Below are 14,151 nucleotides of genomic sequence, written 5' to 3' on the forward strand. Positions count from 1 at the left end.
AACAATATATGAGGATTTCCATTTCTTCATATCACTGCCAACACATGTTCATTTTTTTTTTATTATGGTCATCTTAAGTAGCTACAAAGGGGTATTTTACTTTGATTTTGATTTCCATTTTTCCCTAATAACTTAATGTCATATTGAGCATCCTTTCATGTGCTTACTGGCCATTTATGTATCTTCTTAGTTGAAATGTTTCTTTAAATCCTTGGCTCATTTTTAAATTAGATTGTTTTTACATTGCTGATTTATAAGAGTTCTTTATATACTTTGGATTCTAGACCTTTACTAGATATATGCTTTATGGATATTTTCTTCCATTCTGTGGATTGTCTTTTAACTTTCTTGGCAATATCTTTGAAACACAAAAGATTTTAATTTTGATGAAATCCAGTTCATTTTTTCTTTGTTTCTGATGCTTTTATGTTGTTACATCTAAGAAACCATTGACTAATATGAGGTGATTTTCTATAGAAATATAGATCTCTTACTATGTTTTCTTCTAAAGTGTTACAGTTTTAGTTCTTCCATTTAGATCTTTAATCTATTTTGAATTAATTTTGGTATGTGGTACAGGATAAAGGATCCAACTTCATTCTTTTGTATGTGGATGTTCTGGTTCTTCCAGCATGATTTGTTGAAAATAATTCTCTTTCCTTCATTGGATTGTCTTGGCACTCTCGCTGAAAATGAATTGTCCACAAATGCATGGTTTTTGTATGTATACTCTTCTATTTCACTGATTATCTAACCTATGCCATTACCACACTGTCTTGAATTCTGTAGTTTTGTAGTAAGTTTTAAAAATGAGAAATAGGAGTCCTCTATCTTTGTTCATTTTTTAAAAATTATTTTGGCTGTCTTGGATCTTTTACATTTCTATCTGAATTCTAGGATCAGCTCATCATTTTCTGCAAGAAAGGCATGTGGGACTTTGATAGGAATTGTATCGGAATATGTAGATAAATTTGTGGAGTATTGCTATCTTAACAAACAATATTAAGTCTCTCAATACTTGAACACAGGATTTCTTTCCATTTATTTAGGTCTTCAGTTCGTTTCAACAAGCTTTTATAGTTTACAGTATACAAATCTTATACTTTTGTTAAATTTATTTATTCTTGTGTATTTTTTGATCCCATTTTTTATCATTTTTAGATTATTCATTGTTAGTGTATATAAATAATACTGATTTTTAAAAGATTTTATTTATTCATTTTTTTGAGAGAGGGAGAGAGGCAGAGAGAGAAAGAGTTCCAAGTAGGGGGAAGAGCAGAGCGAGAGGGACAAGCAGACTCCCTGCAGAGTGGGGAGCCCATGACCAGGAGATCATGACCCGAGCCAAAATCAGGAGTCAGACGCTTAACTGACTGAGCCACCCTGGTACCCCATTAATATTGATTTTTTATATTGATCTTGTATCCTACAGCCTCAGTGAACTTGTTTATTACCTGTATTGGTTTTTTTTCTGATTCCTTAGAATGTTCTTTGTTAGAAGATTATGCTAAGTGAAATAAGCAGATAAAGAATTATCATATGGTTTCACTCATGTGTGGAACATAAGGAATAGCATGAAGAACATTAGAGGAAGGAAGGAAAAACTGCCGTGGGGGGATTGAGAGAGGGAGACAAACCATGAGAGACTGTGGACTCCAGGAAACAAATAGGGTTTCAGGGCGGGGGTGCGGAGGGGAGGAAAGGGGCTGGGTAGCTGGGTGGTGGGTATTAAGGAGGGCACGTGTTATAATGAGCACTGGGTGCTTTATGCACTATAATGAATCATTGAACACTACATCAAAAACTAAACATAATAACCAAAAAAGAGATCATGTTACTACAGAAAGAGATATTTTTACGTCTTCCTTTCCAGTTTGAAAGCTCTCTATTTTTCTTGCCTAATTTCTCTGACTATAATTCCCAGGATAGTGCAGAATAAAAATGGAAAAACAGGACATCCTTGTCTTATTCTTAATATTGCAGAAAGCTTACAGTCTTTCACTTACAGTGTGATGTTAGCCTGTAAGTTTCTCTTAGATGCCCTTTAAAAGATTGAGTTCCCTACTTTTACTGTTTTGTTGAGTATTTTTATCTTTAAAGGATTAGATTATTGTAAGATATTTTTCTATATATAGTTTTTTGATGAACCACCCTCATATTCCAGGGACAGATCCCATTTGGTCATGGTATATAACATGTAACTGGATTTGATTTGCTAGTTTTCATTGAGAATTTTGTTAAGAATTCTATATTCATAGGGATTATTAGTCTCTAGTATTCTTGTAATGTTTTTGGTTTTGACATCAGGGTAATACTGGCCTCATAGAGTAAGTTTGGAAGTGTTCCCTCTTTCAGTTTTTGGAAGATATTATGAAAGATTGCTGTAAAATCTTTAAATAATTGGTGGAATTCACCCATGAAGCCGTATGGTCCTGGGTGTTACTTTGTGGGAAGATTTTTAAATTACTAATTCGTTCTCTTATTTGTTATAGATTTGTTCAGATTTTTTGACAGTTTTTGCCACTGTTCTTACTACTCAGTGGAGAAGATGTTATTTGAGATCCTTATTCCATTATTGAGGACATGACCACCTCATAATGAATTTTGGGGTGTAGGTGGCAGAGTGAGAGGGAAATGAAGCAGTCTGTGCACTGAGCACAGATCCCAGAGCCCCATGTTGGACGTGATCCCCTGAGATCATGACCGGAGCCAAAATTGAGAGTCGGATACTTAACCGACTGAGCCACCCAGGTGCCCCTACATAGTGATTCTTAACCATTAAATTTAGATAGGTGGATTTTGTAGAAATTTGGGGAAGAAAATAAAGACTGAAAAGTTTTCTAAGGTTTTTTTTTAAGAGATCTGTTCTTCCTAATTATTTCTAAATATAAAAATTTTAACTCAGTATATTGCTTGAACATGAATATTGCTGTAAGTGATAGGTTACTTTTTGTAAAGTTGTACGTTTTTTATTATTTTGGAAAATTTTCCTCGCATAGTTTCTCTGATAAATAACTTCAAAAGCATTGAATCTAATATTAAGGTGGAGAATTTTCAGTTAGGCAGTTTTATTAAATTTATTATCTCAGCTGTGTGATTTGGGGCATTCATCTCACATCTCTGGAGCTCAATTTCATTATGTAAAATAGAGATCATCTCAAGAGTTGTTGTGAAGAGTAAATGTATTACTTTTAATACAGTATTGTGCTTGATATATAGTAAATAATTTGCTGTTATTTGCTGTTATTATAAGATGTTGATATAAGTCATTAGTTTTGCTGTGAATTATTTTATCAGCAATGATTATGGCTTGCCATGCCTCCTGTGTTCTCTTATTTTTACGATTGGTGTGACATATCTGAAAAGTAGTTCATTCCATTTATCAGTTATTTCTGGTCTCATCATGGTCTTTTCTCTGAGGCTCTACCTGGCCCTTCAAATCTGTTTCTCCTCGCTACCAAATACTCCTATAATCTCCTCTTTTTGTTTTGGTTCCCTCTTTCTTTACCACTTTCAAGGTCCTAGACTCAATACCTTGGAATCACTTTTGATCCATTTCTTAGAATTGTACATTGTAATATTTGTAATATTTGCATTTATCAGCTTCTGGCCGTTTTCACTCACTTCTAGTTTCTGTTACTTTGATTTTCATAAAACGTAGCTAAACTCCTATCACATGTTGTTCCTCAAAACATGCTTGATGTTTTATTTTCTTACTCTGTTCACTCCTCCTGGGAATAGGCCTTATTCCCAGAATGCTTCTAAACTCAGTTCACTGTCACCTCCCCCAAAGAAGTCTTTTGATTTCTCCATATGTGCTTTAACCCTTCATACCAGAAATTATTTTTTCTTTCTCTCAACTCTGTTTTAAAACATTTACTTCTAAAAAATTTTTTTCCTTCTACTTTTTATTATGACAAATGCAGTTATAAAATTAGAGCTGAAGGAAGTCTTATGAGTCATCTAATTTAAACCTCTAATTTTAGAAATAAAACAACTTGCACAAAACTCTTACTCAGAATTCAAATGGATATTTGATGACTGAGATAGGAATAGGCCTTGAGTCTTGGATTTACAACATAGTTATTTTTCTGTACACAGCATTGTGATATAAAATAGACATTTCTTAAGCCATTTTGCAATATTTCACTGTGGAGCCATTGAAGTCTATGTAGCTTCTCTGTAAGCAGTATCCTGTGAATTCTTGAAGGACAAGGAATTGTTTAATTTCTCACTGTATCTTTACAGATGCTTCTCAGAGACTACTTCCTGCAAGAATGAATGAATGAAGGCATAATACTTTCCTTTAGTATTAATATTCTTAATGTTAAAACTTGGATCATGTCTCTCACACCTTTTAAAAGAAATTGGTGAATTGAAGCCTGTAGGGGGCAGCCCAACACAGCAAGTTTTGATTGCTCTTGCTAAATAAGCTAGCTACTATGAGATTGTTTTCTACTTAAATTGCTTTCTATGTGGATTTTTGAAAACTGAAAGCAACTATAATGATAAGCTTTTTGGTGAATATATTTTAAAACAATTTTCATTTATATGAATGAGGACTTCCTGATACAGATAATTTGCTGTTTTATTTTTAAAGCATTGTATGAGAGAGCAAATGATATTTATTTGAACTTTTTAAAATTTTGATTTATTTATTAATTTCTTACACAGATAATCTGATGGCAAATGTCCCTAATTTATTGCTAGAGAAATTAAAATATGCAAAATTGCTGTTATCCCAAGCTACTGAAGCTATTATTAAATAAAATCAGCATTTTCTCAATATTAATTTGTTGCACTGAGCTGGGTCATTGTTTCATTTAATATATTCCATTTAAAAAATATTGCTAGTAATTAAACTGTAGACATATAACAATAAAAGCTGACATTTATTGAGTACTATGTGCCAGATACTATTTTAACTATTTTACATTTTTAATTCATTTAATCCTCACTACAGCCCTCTGGGATACATGCTGGTACTATCCCTATTATGGAGAGAGGTAATTGAGATAAAGATGAATTATTGAAACTTGTCTGAGGTCACTCACCTTAGTAAGTGAAAGAGCTGGGATTTGAACTCAGGTAGCCTGGCTCCAGATCCCAAACTCTTAATCACTGTTCCCTTTGATAAATGTTAAATTCATTTCTCTTATTTTCTTACTCTGTTCTAGTGAAAATTTCCATTTGAGACCGTTTTCCAGTTTTTACACACATCAGACTTCTTATTACTCCACCCTTTTGGTTGTTTCCTGCCTTTAGTCCTTTTTTTCTTCTAATAGAGAAAATGCATGGACAGAAAGTAAAAACATAACATCCTTTAGTGTGAAGAGATTGAAACAGATAGGTAAAGTTGTGTGGTCTTCTTTCTCTTTTATTTATAGAATGTTCTTTGTCTAATTACCAATTAAGCAATTTTTAGTGATCACATTAAAACCTGACCTCTCAAATTTAGGAATAAAATGAACTTCACTCCTTGTGCTTAAGCATGTGGTAGTATGGGCTAATTTTAAAAGACAAAATATTAAATACCTCATTTTAAAAGGGAGATGGATTATGATGAGATGGTATTAAATATTTCCCTTAAAATGATTTTTTAGCTTCCTTTACAAAGAAATTCTTGATTGTAATACAGTACTTAGTGTTTTTATGATGGTATTCTAACATATGTAAAAATTAGCCTTGTTGTTACTTATTGGTATATAACTCATTCTCTGCTTTTGATAATTTCACCTGTCCTTAGTACCTCTTTGAGAATGTGAGTAGATTTAGTAAAAATAAGTTAGTTTACTGGGTTTGAAATTTGACCAATTGGTAAGTTTGAAATTTGACAAAAGCTTGGGTTAAATGTGAGATGGCATAAAAAGTTAACACCTGTTGACTAAAATGAATATAGAGCAGTTTCATACCTAAGTTCAGTAGTATTTGTATCACAAACCATGAACTTATAAACTTTTTAAAGAAAATACTTTTATATCAAGTTAACTCCTTGATTATTATTATGTATTTATTAAGGCACCTCAGATTACAGTTAATGCTTGGGTTTCTTGGAGAAATTGTCAACCTTGGTAATATATGCCAGATATAACCTATACCTTAGGATGGTCAGCCAGAGTCTTACTGCTGCTTTAGTAAGTGAATTGACTTCCCATTTTTCCCTAGCTTTTCCTGACATGGGTTTTAGCTTCCCAATTTACTGCTGGCCTAAGAGGCTGTTGGCAGTTGCAAGCTTGAACTTAGTCCCAAATAATGTTCCTTTAACTTATTATTCGAAAAATCTAGATCCAAATTTGTTTCTTTGTGTGACTGTCACATTTTTTATTCAGTCCCTTTTCCTTCCATCTTGAGAATGCCAACATCCAGAAATGATGCCCCATGGGGTAGTCACTTACTCTGTTGATAATTTCAGTGTAAAAAAAAATTTGCTTAATCATGTATCTATTCCAATAGTGAAAACTACCTTCTGATTTTTTTTCTGTTCTTCTCATAAATGATTTTCATATAACATGCCAGAACACACAACACCTGTCTGTTAAGAACAGAATTACTAGGCTTTGATTCTTAGTAGTGGTTCCTTCTTTTGGGTAAATATGGCAGTTGCTTTTGGTTTAATTACTCATACTTTTAAAATAACTACTTACTAATAATTTCAAGTAGGTAACAAATAGGGTGAATACTTAGGAATATTTGAAGGAAAAACCAGTGGGGGAAAATGCAAGACTAACCTCCTCTTTATGTTTGTCCTGGGCCTGACAAATTTTGTTTGACACTTCATTTCCTGGTGTCATAGTCTTTGAAGAGGTGTATATCTTAGGTTTTGGGTCATACACTTTTGTTTTGTGGGAGGTTATATAATCTTTGTTATCCATGTAGATTGTTTATAGTAAGAAGTAATAAAGAGATACATTTAGAAAACTTACATAGATATATTGATGTATGTATTGATTATTTAGATACAGATATTGATGTATACATATTTGAAACTCCTCAAATCCTTAGGCAAGGTTTGATTGTGATAAATTAAAATGTTATTTCTCAGTTAAGAAATATGATCTAGTATAAACATTCAGTTGTATGTATTACCTTACTTTGATGCTTTAGGGGCATTTTATGGAATATATCTTGCCTTAAACAGATGTATCTCTCATAGATCTGCTTCCAAAAAGGCTAAAAATTTAAAGGAAAGTAAGTGCTTGTTTAGTGAGCCACTGTTTGAGTGTATTGTTTGTAGGGGGCAGGTAGGAGGGAAAGATCTCTGTAGTAGAATGATGTATCTGTTCATGAGTTCAGCAGAATTGGGTCTACATTTGGAAACCATATTTGATAGACCATAGATCTACCTTGGCTGTGATCTTTTCATGAAAGTCACCTGTTGGGATGCCTTTGTGCCTCAGTCAATTAAGCATCTGCCTTTGGCTCAGGTCATGATCCCAGTCACGAGTCCTTCATTGGGCTCCCTGTTCAGCAGGGAGTCTGCTTCTCCCTCTTTCTCTCTCTTTCTCTACCCCTCCCCTGCTCATTCTCTCTCTCTCTCTCAAATAAATAAATTAATTTTTTTAAAACTTTATTTATTTGACAGAGATCACAGGTAAGCAGAGAGGCAGGCGGAGAGAGAGAGAGGGAGGGAGAGAGGAGGAAGCAGGCTCCCCGCTGAGCAGAGAGCCCGATGCCAAGTTCGATCCCAGCACCCTGGGATCGTGACCTGAGCCGAAGGCAGAGGCTTTAACCCACTGAGCCACCCAGGTACCCCAATAAAATATTTTTTAAAAGTCAGCTATCTACACACATATGTTGTGACACAATTTTGCACACAACATAAATTAATTAAAATTGTACTAGTTGTGAAATGATATGAATTAGTAAGCTGAGGATTTCACATGATTATTGAGTTCACTAATGAGTGATTTGTTTATTAGATACATGGCTAAGTTAATGCACACAAAACTTTGAGAAGTCAAACTAAATGTATGTTACTTACTTACTGAACTTAATTTAACCATGTTTTATACTAAATTAAATTTGTATTTAAAACAACATTGTTAGAGCACCTGGGTGGCTTAGTGAGTTAAGCCCCTGCCTTCGGTTCAGGTGATGGTCTCAGGGTCTTGGGATCGAGACCCGCATCAGGCTCTCTGCTCAGCAGGGAGCTTACTTCTGCCTGTGTCTCTGCCTGCCTCTCTGCCTGCTTGTGATCTCTCTCTCAGTCAAATAAATAAATAAACTTAAAAAAAAAATCATTGTTAATGGAAATTCCATTTGCAGTGTACACAATTACCATATTAAGAAATAACATGCTTTTAAAACTAAAGACTCAGAAATCTAATGTAATAAGACTTTTTAACATTTTATTTGTCTAGATTTTTCAAAGCGTGTATAAGAGGGGCACTTCATGTGTATAAAAGGAAAGCATTTCTCCTGCTAGTTTAAAATTTGAGAGAAGTAATATATTTCAGTGGGTTCCTTTTATCTTTTTCCTTTCTCTTTTCTTTTCCTCCATCTTTTTGTCCTACATTCCCTCCTTTACAGAGTCCTTCCTTTTCTCTGCCTCACTAAACTGGGAAGTGTTTTCACTATGTAGGAAAGCATTTCCTATTTTAATTAAAGTTTTGAAGTTTATTTTTAAAAGCAGAGCTTTGCTATAAGAAAAATACCTCTATTAGCTTACATTGAAAATCCTTTTCATCATGATGAGGGTAATTATCTTTTACTTCTAAGAAGTAAGCCATAGCTAATTTCTGACTCTGTGTATATGTTTAAAGTAACTTAGAGTCAGCTTGGGCCAGTTCTGACGTCTGCTTATGTAATGCAGCATCTGTACTCTTCACTAGGTGTTCATTGTAGCTACAGATGCTTCATATAAAACAGTGTAGAGTAGGTTTCAAAAGGATGTACACATCAAAGTGTAACTTGAACTTAGTTTTTACATTGCTTGAGGAATCCTTAATGGAATAGAACTAACAAATTTGCTTTTCCCCCCTAACACATATCATTGTAACATTTAAAAATTTTTTGACTTCCATGATTTACTAAATCATATCATATACAAATGAATAGTTTTATTACTTTGGAAAGTTTAAACAGTGCCCATATTAAATATTATTGAAATCCATATTCTGTGTAATAAGGAAGGTTTCCTTTAATTATAATTATAATTCTGGGAAATAATGATGCTGCTTTTGTTAGAGTAAAAAAAAAAATACTTAAATAAAGCACTCTTTTTAAGTTAGAATAGCATGCTGCCACTCATTTTGTAGTTTGGCTAATACCTCTTCATGAGGCCAACCAAGTTTATCATTTTTTAAGACCTGATTCCTAAGAGATCTTTAAAGTAAGTACAGTGCTTGTAGCTATTAACACAGTGTATATCCTCTTTTGCTAGTGAATTATTTGAAGCAGGATGCCCCTTGCCTTCCCTCGCCACTGTCACCTTTCCATTTCTCAGATAAACTCACCTAAATTACATAAGAATTCATTTTTGATGTATATGATCCTCTTAGAACCCTGCTTAAAAATCACAGCTTCAATGTACTAAATACATATTTGTGCTATTTTCAAATTTCCATTATGATAAAGAAACCTGTAATTTGATTTGCTGAATTGGTGGCATTGGATTATTACTATCTTGAAATAAAATACTCTTGGAATACAACAGCCTGCTTCGGATTCCATAGAATCTGTACATACTGTATTCCCAAAATTTTACATTTTTTTGGCAGGTGGGGCCTTGTATGCAGGGAAGGGGGGAGGAAGAGGGAAGGAATCCCAAGCTGACTCCCCACTCAGCACAGAGCCCTATCTTCATGATTCTGAGATCATGACCCAAGCCAAAACCAAGAGTCCCACATTCAACTGACTGAGCCAACCAGGTGCCCCACCATTCTAGATTCTAAATCAAGAATTTGCAAGAGGAAGAGTTCCCTCTTCCTGCAGAGTCCCTTGTCCCCGTTCAGGTCTTAGCAGTGTGGATGGCAATCAGAGGTTCAAGCTAGAAAGGAAGGACAAAGGAAGATCCTTTGCTCTCTTGAGACGTTTCTGAAAAAGCTCAGAAATAGTAGACATATGAGTCTACAATCTGGGTAGCAGTTTATCAATAAGGACATTTTTTATGATTCAGACACTGGCTAAGATAGACTATTTCTATTATATAAACCCCCTTATTATTAAATTCTGTGTCTATTTTAGTAAACCTTAACCCATTTTAGTTAGCATTTTAAAATTTCAGAACCTTTTGGCCTTAAGTATCAGAGCATGAATTTTAAATGAGTTTTGGTGAACATTTAAGGCAAAGTTATTTAAATTTTCATGGACAACTTTAAAGTTGCTATTACGCTGTACAACTTTAAAAACTGATTTTTTTCAAATTAATGAGGGTGGGAATATTTCTCTGATCCTTACTGTTTAGGGGCTCTTATCCTTTAACTTTTTTTTTTTAAATTTTGAGAGGAAATATAATTATCTTTTTTTTTTAATCATGAAATAAATGGTATGATGAACACTTATAAACCAAACTATGATCTGGACTATCACCACAGAAGGATTCCTCTCACAGTCCATATGAGAGGTCTTTTTACATTATTTTCTTTCTCATAGCTTTACTGAGGTATAAATTTGATATCATGAACTTCCCCCTTTAAAAGTTCATTGTTTTTTTTCCCTTTTATTTTTTAAGGGAAAAAAAACAATGAACTTTTAAAGGGGAAAGTTCATGATATCAAATTTTTTAGAGTATTCAGAAAGTTGGTGCAGCCATCACACTACTCTATAATTCCAGAACATTTTTATCATCCCAAAAGAAACCGTATACCACATTAGTGTCACTCCTCATTCTCCCTTTCCTCCAGCCCATGGCAACCACGAAACTACTTTTTGTATCTGTTTGCCTGTTCTGAATATTTTGTATAAATGGGAATCTTATAATATATGGCTTTTTCTGTCTGGCTTCTTTTACTTGTGTTGTATTTCAGTGGTTCATCAGTGTTGTTGAATGCTTCAGTACATTCCTTTTTATGGCCAACTAATATTCCATTACATGAAAAAATTATATTTTGTTAATCCATTCACCAGTTGATGGGCATTTGGATTGTTTCTGCCTTTCTGTTATGAATAACTGCTGCTGTGAACATTAATGTACAAGTTTTTGTGTGGACGTATATTTTCATTTCTTTTGGGTAGATACTTGGGAGTAGAATTGCTGGGTTATGTGGTAATTCTGTGTGTAATCTTTTGAGGAACTGCCGGACTGTTTTCCGAAGAATCTGAACCATTTCAGATTCTCATCAACAGTGTTCAGTGGTTCCCATTTTTGTGTGTCCACATCCTTGCTAACACCAGTTATTTTCTACCATTTTAAGTATAACTGCCTTAACAGGTATGCAGAGGTATATATTTTTGGTTTTGATTTGCACTTCCATAATTACTAATGATGTTAAACATCTTTTCATGTGCTTACTGGTTATTTGGATGTCATCTTAGGAGAAATATCTTTAAATTCTTTGCTCATTTTTTAATTTGGTTGTCTTTTTGCTGTTGGTTGGAAGAGTTTCTCTATTCTGGTTATGAATCCTTTATCAGATACATGATTTGCAAATATTTTCTCCCATATTGTGGTTTTCTTTTCATTTTCTTCATGGTATCTTTGAAGTACAGAGATTTTTCATTTTGATGAAGTCTAGCTTACTTTTCCATTGGTCATTTGTGCTGTTGAATTGTCATAGCTAAGAAACTGTTGCATAATTCAAAGCCATAAAAATTTCCTCTTGTGTTTTCTTCTGAGTTTTATAGCTTTGCTACATTGCTTTTCTTTACTTACTCTTCAGAGTAATCAAGTACTGTGCTTTTTGAATTTTTTAATTACCTGATTACTTCGTCAGGGAGATCTGTGAAATATTTGTCACTTGTTTTCCTTTGCTATTTCTAAAAAAATCACCAGAATTTATGAAATCTGCTTTTTTTTCTTTTTAAATAAACTCTGTACCCAACATGGGGCTCGAATTTACAACCCCAAGATTAAGAGTTTTATGCTCTATTGAGCCAACCAGGTGCTCCTGTGAAATTTACTTTTGATGATACTTCAGCGAGATGAATTCTTAAAATTACTTTTAATAATTTTAAATAATTTTAATTTTAAATAATTTTTAAAATTATTAAAACAGGGATGCCTGGGTGGCTCAGTTGGTTAAGCGGCTGCCTTCGGCTCAGGTCATGATCCCAGCATCCTGGCATCGAGTCCCACATCAGGCTCCTTGCTCAGCGGGGAGCCTGCTTCTCTCTCTGTCTCTGCCTGCCACTCTGTCTGTGTGTGCTTGATCTCGCTCTCGCTCTCTCTCTGACAAATAAATAAATTAAAAATATATATATATAAATTATTAAAATAACATAATTATCCATGTTCACATATTATAAACTTTATTTAGCAGTCACTGTAAAACCCACAGACCATGCCAAGAGGGCTTAGGATCTTTGAGCTTCAGTAGCTCCTGGCCCAGGGTTAGAAGCACTTTTCCTGTGGATGAGATCAGGAGAACAGAATTTCAGTTCTGTGGTCAGTACAACCTCTTTTACTCAGATGTTTTTTTCTTGCTACTTTTATTTCTTTATTTACACAAATTAAAAGTGCTGCCTAATTATTTTACGTAAGCATACCGTAAAGATAGAAATAATCTATATACAAAAGTGCCCTTGTATCCTTCAGTAGAAAACAGTTTATTAATTGCATCACTATTTTATGCAACTTTTTAGTTTGGCTTTGGATAAAATTAGCAAAGATACTTTAAAGTTCTTTAAATCTTGAAATTTAAACTATGATTCCTTTGGTATGGTTTTGAAATCTTTTGGAAGAAACCTTAAAAGAAGTAAAATAATTATTACTAAAAACATGAATCCAAGGGGCACCTGGGTGGCTCAGTGGGTTAAGCGTCTGCCTTTGGCAGCGGTCATGGTCTCAGGGTCCTAGGATCAAGCCCTACCTACATTAGCCTACATACAGCAGGAGCCTGCTTACCCCCTGTCCCGCCCCCGCCTCTCTGCCTACTTGTGATCTCTGATAAATAAATAAATTAAAATCTTTAAAAAATAAAAATAAAATAAAAACATCAATCCTAACACTTTCATGAGAAGTTTCTCATTTGGCCATTGTACTGATAATTTCATATGAAAAATTTAAAAGCTATAACTTGTTTTATAAATCGACTCATGTAGCCTTAAATTGATCTCTTTTTTTTTTTTTTTAAAGATATATTTATTTATTTATTTGACAGACAGAGATCACAAGTAGGCAGAGAGGCAGGCAGAGAGAGGAAGGGAAGCAGGCTCCCTGCTGAGCAGAGAGCCTGACGTGGGGCTCCATCCCAGGACCCTGCGATCATGACCTGAGCCGAAGGCAGAGGCCCCAACTCACGGAGCCACCCAGGCGTCCATTGATCTCAGTTTTGAGTAGGAGGGAATAGTGCTTCCCTATAACACATTTTATTCAGTGAATGGATATGAGGAAGACACAAACTGTTCCTTGTATTTGAGGAAAATTTACCTTAACCATTTATGAAACAAAATATATTTGGCATTGTCTAGACAGAATTATAATAAATATAACAATTTAAGTAACAGAAAACACAAACTTCAAACCAGTTGTGTGGATATAATTCTGATGAGTGCTTTCATTTAATCATAGTCTCGATTAAAATACTACTGCTTTGAGGATTAAGTGTCCCTGACTATAATAATGACAGCTCTTCAAATGCTAATTATTATTTTTTACTGTTGTTGGGAATATTAAAAGTGGACTTCAGACTCTGGTATCACAGCTACAGAAAGTGCTTATTTTCAAGTCTTCTACCTCCCTACATAGAAGATAAATGTAGTAGTCTGATTAAGTGGCACAGACTACCCCCCCACCCCCTCACCAACTTCTCTCCTTGCCCCCTTCCTGCCTTCCCACCACCAAAGGACTGTTTACTGTAAAGGTCTAAAAGCATTCATTTGAAAATGGTCTGTTTGTACTTAATGAGGTATATAATTGTGTATATTCTTAAGCTAATTTTAATATGAGGCTTCTTTTATAAAGCTTGTGATACAAAATTTGACATGCATGAACATATCTTAGGCCAAATATGCATGTGACAGTTTGAAGCACATATCATGTGTCATTGTTGG

At 34.2% G+C, this 14,151-nt stretch overlaps 1 protein-coding gene across 5 annotated transcripts in view; it reads left to right on the forward strand.

Moving 5' to 3' along the window:
* The window catches only part of ATG5 (autophagy related 5), a 123,945-nt gene that overhangs the window by 82,182 nt on the left and 27,612 nt on the right, over positions 1-14,151 (forward strand). The gene's annotated exons all lie outside the window — the stretch shown is intronic.

Source organism: Neovison vison, chromosome 1 (genome assembly GCF_020171115.1).
Source record: "Neovison vison isolate M4711 chromosome 1, ASM_NN_V1, whole genome shotgun sequence".
Taxonomy (NCBI): domain Eukaryota; kingdom Metazoa; phylum Chordata; class Mammalia; order Carnivora; family Mustelidae; genus Neogale; species Neogale vison.